A 7,013-nucleotide genomic window follows, 5' to 3' on the forward strand; every position below is an offset into this window, starting at 1 on the left:
GGGGGGCCGAGAAAAGCCCGCTCACGTGCCCGCCAAAAGCCACATCCAAGCCCAGGGTCTGAGCAGCAAAGGTGCCAGCACATCGCGTACCCTTTTCACGCGCCGGGACTTTTCCACATGTCACCTCGTCTCTCGGGCCGCCCCGGCAGAGGCCACAACACACCGAGTTCCCCGGCTCCCGGTGGGGCGGAAAACCACCCGGCGGGGCAACCAACCGCGGCCCGGCGGGCCCCAGGACACCGCGGAACCCGCGCACACGCGACGCCAACGGCCCGGAAGGCCAACGGATGCACACGGAGGTGGCGCGGAGGCCCGTAAGCTCAAGGAGGGGGGAACGACAGACACCCTCGCATCGACAGGCAACTCGGGCCCGACCCGCGCACGGCAGGAGGGTGGGGGAAGCCGGGTACACCCCCAACGCGGCACACCACACCGCCCAAGGACGCCGGGCCCGGGAGAGGCCCCGCGGGATCCTCCCCCTGTCGGAGAGGGGAGGCGCGGGCACACACCTTTAACGACATCGGCGGCCGTTAATGCTCGAGAGGGAAGAGCGAGACAGGGGTGGCGGCCGAGCCGCGGGGGCCCATCGGGAGCAGCCCCCGCCAACCCCGCAGCACACCGCCCCCTGGCAAAGAAGCTCCGGGGAGGATCGCTAGAGAACTCTCTCACCCTGAGGGCGGGCCGCACCCTGCCCGACGGGACCCGCCGGCGCCACCACCAAAGGCGCCTGTCCACAATGAGGCGGCAAGGGGGGGTCTGCGGCACCGGCAACGCGGCAGAAGCGCCCCACGGGCGCGAGAGGCAAGGATGCCCCCCCATCGGGACCGCCTCGACCCCCTGGAATGTCATCGGCTCGGCGATGACCTCCCTCGCTCAAGCCCCACAGGAACAAGGACAGCCGGGACACGCCACGGGCGGCACGGCCGGCACAGGGAAGCCAGCCGGGGAAGGGAAACGACACCACTACTCAGCCTCGGGCACCTCGCAGACCGGCCGGGAGCGCTCCAGGAGCAACGCAAGGGGACAGGACGGTGCGCGTGGCTTCTCGAGCCACCGCACGGGCGTGCACACGGGGCACAGGCACTCCCTCTCCGCGGAGAGAACCGACCCCGCGGCAGGACAAGCCGCAGGAGGAGGGGAACGGGATCAGAGTGCCACCCTCCACGAGCGAGCAAGTCCCCGACCTCGCAGCAAGGGCAGGGAGAGCGCAAGTCGGGCCCGGAGGCCGCACCCCTGCCTCCCGCACACCACCGCCTGGCGGGGCGGAAAGACGAGGGGCCCACGGGCAGAACGAGAAGAGCGGTCCCATTCGCCATGAACGTCCGTCCCTCGTCTGTCGCAGCTTAGGCCCGGGCCCGAAGGATATCGCAAGGCCACCACATCGATCAACATGTTCGCGGGAGGAAGTGAAAAAGCAGCCAGCCACCCGCAGCGCAGCACTCGGGAGTGCTGCGTGCCCAAGGAGCGCACGCCCTCTGTCTCGGAGAGGGCCGAGGTTGGCTTAAGTATCATAGCCAGGTACCACACAAAAAAGGGCACGGCGGCAACAAGAAGCAGAGGGAAAAAAAAAAAAAACGAGCGAGCGGAGCAAGCAGGGCCCGGGGCCCCAACCCGCCCCCCCAAAAGCAGCTACACCAACGCCAAGGAGGCCCAAAGGCACTCGGGGAAGTGGCCGGGACACTCCAGGCTCTGCCATCACCAAAAAAAAAAAAAAAAAAAATCGCCCAGCGGCACGCGCCCCGAGCGGGACCGAGGCGCGCACGGCTCATCAACGCAAGGGTGCCCCCCACTCGGGAAGAGGGGCGGGAAAGGCCAAAAAAAGCGCCAGGCAAGGGAGGGAAAAGAAAGAAAAAACTACCGACGGGATGAGGGTCGGAGGGCCAAGCAGGTACTTGCCACAAGGCGTGGCCGACTTCCTCAGGTAGAGGAAATGCCCCACCGGGCCCCCCCCCCAACCAAAAAAGCTCCTGGGCTCCTTTTCTCTTGCTTTCTCTGTCCCAAACTCTGCCGAGGGGACAAAGCCCCAGGCAGCGGGATAGGGATGCCACTATCCGACCCGGAGCCCCCCCCCCACATTCGGGAAGAGGGGAGGGCGGGACCCCGAGGACCGGGCAAGAATCAAAAAGCAGAAGAGGCGAGAAAAGCTGTCGGAGGGGGCAAACGCCGGCCCCCCGGCCCGGCGAAGGTCGCGGGAAGACCACCCCCGTTGGCAGGTGGCAGGCACCGCAACAACCAGCCACACAGCACCACGAGCCACCACAAGGACAGGACCTGCTCAGGGCGGCGGGAGCCCGTGGGGACACGGCGGCAAGGAGGCGCAAGTAAGTGCCGGTAAAAGCCCCAGCACACAGCATCCGAGAGAGCACCCCAAAGTGCCCGCTGACAGCCACAGAGAGAGCGTGTCAGCACACTCCTGCAGGTACAATGACCCCACGTCGAGACACGAAAAGCAGGTCATCTGGCAAGGGGGGGGTAACTCAATGACGACGCAGACCCCTCGGAACCAAATCCCGGCACATCTGGCCCCAACACCTCCCCATCAGAGAGACACACGGAACTCGCGGGGACAACTGGTCGACCACACAAGGAGACAGACGTGAAGAGCAGGAGCGAGAGCGGGGTAGGGGGCACACACCTGCCCCACTACTTCGGGCACGCAGACGCACTCGCCCCGGTCACGCACGGCTTTATGGCACTGTCGGTAGGGGGCGTCGTCACCGGCAGACGCACGGGGCCGGGGCCGGGGCCGGGGCCGGGACGCCAGCACCCACACGGTACTCGGGGCAGGCTCGGCTCCGATTCCCGAGGTCGCCAAGAGGGAAGGAAGGAAGAAAGGAAGGGTTGAGAGGGGCCGAGGCCGAAGAGGGGACCAGCCCGGCGCTGCCGCCTCCCGAGGCTGGCTCGCCTCCCTAAGTGAACAGGAGGGCGAGGCGTCGGGGACTAGACTTAAGGAGGCAGACGTGAACAGCGGGAGCAGGAGCCGGGTAGGGGGCACACACCTGCCCCACTACTTCGGGCACGCAGGCGCACACGCCCCGGACACACACGGGTGGGCAGGGGTCGTCCTCACCGGCAGACGCACGGGCCCGGGGCCGGGGACCCGGCTGCCCGCACCCACACGGTACTCGGAAGGTGGCGGGAGTCGGGGGCAGGCAGGCTCGGCTCCCTGACTCCCGAGGTCGTCCTCTCCGTGTCCGTTTTCCTTTAGGCAGGGGCCCCGCTCGCGCTCGGGAGGCTCGCCTCGGACGCTCCCGAGGCTTCTCGCGCGGAGAACGCAGGCCTCCGGCCGCCGGGGATGCCGGAGACCATGCGTGGCCGACAGCCGAAGCCCTCGCGCGCCCGGCAGGCGAGAGGCACTTCACTCGGAGGGGGCTCCGACGGCCACCCTGCGCGGGGGTCCGCGGCCGGGGCCGCCCGATCCGCGCCTGCCTATCGGCTTGGCTTCCCCCACGGGAGAGGGGGGAGGAAGGGAGGGTGAGAGGGGCCGAGGCCCAAGAGACCAGCAGTCCGACGCTGCCGGATCCCCAGGCTGGTTCGCCTCCCTAGGTGAAGAAGTGGAGAGCAAGGCGTCGGGGCCCAGAGGGGACTACTGGTCGACCAAACAGAGCTACCACCCAAGCGGCACCCTCGGCCAGGGAGAGCGGTGACGCGCACCCCAACCCCATACCCTCCTGCAGGTGCAATCTCCGACCGAACAGCGGCCCGGGCGACGCAGCGCCGCCGCGGTCAAAGTCGTACTCGGCACCCGGCAGAGGCGGCCCCTCCTGCCGACACTCTACACCAGACGCCCGCCCTCGCTCGCTCACTCACTCGCTCGGCTGCGGAGGACGAGGGGACTGTCATATACAAGCGGACGCCAGAGGGAGCATGACAACCGCCTTCCCTGCACCGAATCCGGCGAGTTGGCTCTTGCCGGCCGGCTCTGAGGCTCCGCACTCCCCCCATCCCCACGGCCCACGGTCGGGACCCGCAGCCAGACCCCCTCTGCAACACCCAGAACGGCACAAGCACCACCGGAGACCTAGACTTAGATCGAGCAGCCGCCGCCACCACCACTGAAAGTGAAACTGGGACGGGATTCACCCGAACGAAGCGGCCCAAGCCCGAGAACACGGACGAGAAACGGGAAAGATCCGGGAGGCGGGGCGGGGGGGGGGGGGGTTCCACGGATGGTGAGGTCACAAGCCAGGAGCCCTCCGATAACACCTTAAGCCCAGTTGGGCAGCAGGAGGGTGCCTGCCTGCCTGCCTGCCTGCCTGCCTGCCTGCCTGCCTGCCTGCCTGCAAACTCAGTCAATATCCAATATCAAAGGGGAGGAACGGGGAAGGGAGAGAGGGAGGGAGGGAGGGAGGGAAGGAGGGAGGGAGGGAGGGAGGGAGGGAGGGAGGGAGGGAGGGAGGGAGGGAGGGAGGGAGGGAGGGAGCAGAATAGCGGAACAGACCGAGAGCGAGCACGTCTCCCAGAGAGAACGGAGGCCTTCGTCGATGAGTTGATGAAGGAGCCAACGAACATCGTCCCCAAACTTCGCAGGGTCCTTTCAGGAAAACCATAAACCCGCACAGACAGGGAAAGGGGAGGGTAGAGCAGAGCGGGGAGGTGAGCGCGGGAGAGCGGGACGACAGGAAGACAGACAGAAAGACAGAACGGCAGAAAGAAGGAAAGAGAGAAAGAAAAAAGAAAGAGGGGGTCAGGCAGGGAGGGAAGGAGTGAGGGAGAACACAGAGAGGCTTCTTCTGACAAACACAGAGTAGGTGCGCGGGTCACGCACTCACAGCACAAGTCTGAAAACCCACGGAGAAAGTTGAAAACAAGATGGGGAGAACGTGTGTACTCGCCCATCACTAAATCAAAGGAAAGGGCTGGGAACGTGGCTTAGTAGTACAGTGCTTGCCTAGCATGCACGAAACCCTGGGTTCGATTCCTCAGCACTACATAAAAAGCCAGAAGCGGCACTGTGTGGTTCAAGAGGTAGAGTGCCAGCCTTGAGCAAAAAATGAGCCAGGGAGGGACATTGTTCAGGCCCTGAGTCCCAAGTCCCACTACTGGCAAAAGGGAGGGGGAGGGAGAGAGAGAGAGAGAGAGAGAGAGAGAGAGAGAGAGAGAGAGAGAGAGAGAGAGAGAGAGAGAGAGAGGAGAGAAAGACAGACAGACAGACGGAAAGGAAAGGAAAGGAAAGGAAAGGAAAGGAAAGGAAAGGAAAGGAAAGGAAAGGAAAGGAAAGGAAAGGAAAAGGAAAGGAAAAGGAAAAGGAAAAGGAAAAGGAAAGGAACAAAAATCAAAGTTAAACCAAACCAAACCAGAGCAGCTGCTGGGGAACGGGGAGGGGTGGAACTACACTATGCCCTGCCCAACCTCTCCTCCATGTGCTCCGACTTCGGTCCAGACAGCTAGGCTTTTCTAATCGGCTCCTCTGTAGCAGGATTCGGGGCAAGGGGCAATGAATCGAAATCATACAGGCATATGTTTCAGGATGGAGGCACGGCTCAAATGAAAGCGCTGCCAGCCCGCCCTGCCAGCCAAGTAAGAAGACCCTGACAGGTTCGATTCCCGGCAGCACTGGTGGTACGGTGGAGTCGGTCCACAAAGCCTCCGGGGACGCGCGGTGCGCGGCGGCGGCGGCGGCTGGAGTTTCCGCAGCAGTTATGCACACACGAGTAAGCGGCGGGGTCGGTGGGCAGTATGACACTTGTCAACTGCATTGCCACTCACGTGCCGTGCCTTTGGAGGGGGGCAGCGGGGAGTGAGTGGAAATCCAGGAGAAACGCACACACCACACAAACCCGCCCAAGCAGAGTGGAGGGGGAGGGAGGGGTTCCTATGTCGCTGGGGTGAAGGATGGATTGCTAGATAGCACAGTCCCGGTGGCCTTTATTTGGGGTCCACAAAGGGACGTATGCAGAAACGCAGGGTTGCAGGGGCGGGGGGGGGGGGTCCGCATCGCAGGAGGGGTATAGTGTCAGAGCCTGGGGCATGCCAAACACCCCAGTCCATCAAAAACAGGTAGAGCGCCTGTGCGCCTGTGAGTCTGTGCGCCTATCCACAAGGGAAGTTCACTCGTTCAGTTAGAAGTTCACTCGTTCAGTTAGCAAAAGAACAAAAATTAGGCCATTTGCAGGGAAATGGACGGACGGATGGATGGATGTGTGTGTGTGTGTGTGTGTGTGTGTGTGTGAGAGAGAGAGAGAGAGAGAGAGAGAGAGAGAGAGAGAGAGAGAGAGACAGACAGAGACAGACAGACAGACAGACAGACAGACAGACAGACAGAACCTAGACCAAGCAAGGGAAGCCCAAACTCAGAAATACAGACAGCAGACAAACAGACGAGGGCGCGTGTACATTTTCTCTCATACGAGCATGCTAGATCAAAACTCTAACCTATACAAGACTCTAGACAATCACAGTCTGTCAGAAGGTGTAACTCCTGTGAACATTCACGATACTGCACATAGGACGTGTTATCCAAAGGAATGACAGGGACGTCGGACCCTGGGTTTTCTGTTGGCATTTCTGGCAGCGGCGGGGCGGCGTTTCGTCGAGCTTTGAGTCTGTCTTTTCCTTTTTAACTGGGACAAGGGTAGGGGCGCAGAAATTGAGCCAAGTAGGGTGAACAAATGCATCCGTGGTACATGGCAAGCACCATATGGAAAGTTACCTGTGCAGTTTGTGAGCAGGGATGGGAGGCGGGAGCCGGGGGAGCAAGCAAAAGAAGGGGTAGAAGGGGTAGGAGAAAAGAAAGGAGGGGAATACGGGAGGGAGGGAGGGAGGGAGAACACTAAGGAAATGTACTGATTACTGCACTTATGAGATGTTAAGCCCTCTTTGCAATACCTTGAGATCATAGAACTACGGAACCAGTTTAAGGGGGGGGGGGGGGAACCCTCCTTGTAAATATAAAGGCGCCATTTAGCCATCGGACACCTCACCCAGACAGACCCCTTTCCTTGAAAGTGTGATAGGAAACCGTCTGTCCCTCCGTCCCTCCGCCCCACGCCCGTGCCTCCCTGCCTTCATCC

General features: G+C 62.6%; 1 long non-coding RNA gene across 1 annotated transcript in view; it reads right to left on the bottom strand.

Moving 5' to 3' along the window:
* LOC125344615 overlaps positions 1 to 411 on the bottom strand; it is a 1,944-nt gene extending 1,533 nt beyond the window's left edge. Inside the window, exon 1 of the long non-coding RNA XR_007209600.1 lies at positions 346 to 411. This is a non-coding gene — a long non-coding RNA (uncharacterized LOC125344615). The remainder of the gene's footprint in view (positions 1 to 345) is intronic.
* Positions 412 to 7,013: the final 6,602 nt, after the last annotated feature.

Source organism: Perognathus longimembris, unplaced genomic scaffold (genome assembly GCF_023159225.1).
Source record: "Perognathus longimembris pacificus isolate PPM17 unplaced genomic scaffold, ASM2315922v1 HiC_scaffold_1720, whole genome shotgun sequence".
NCBI lineage: Eukaryota > Metazoa > Chordata > Mammalia > Rodentia > Heteromyidae > Perognathus > Perognathus longimembris.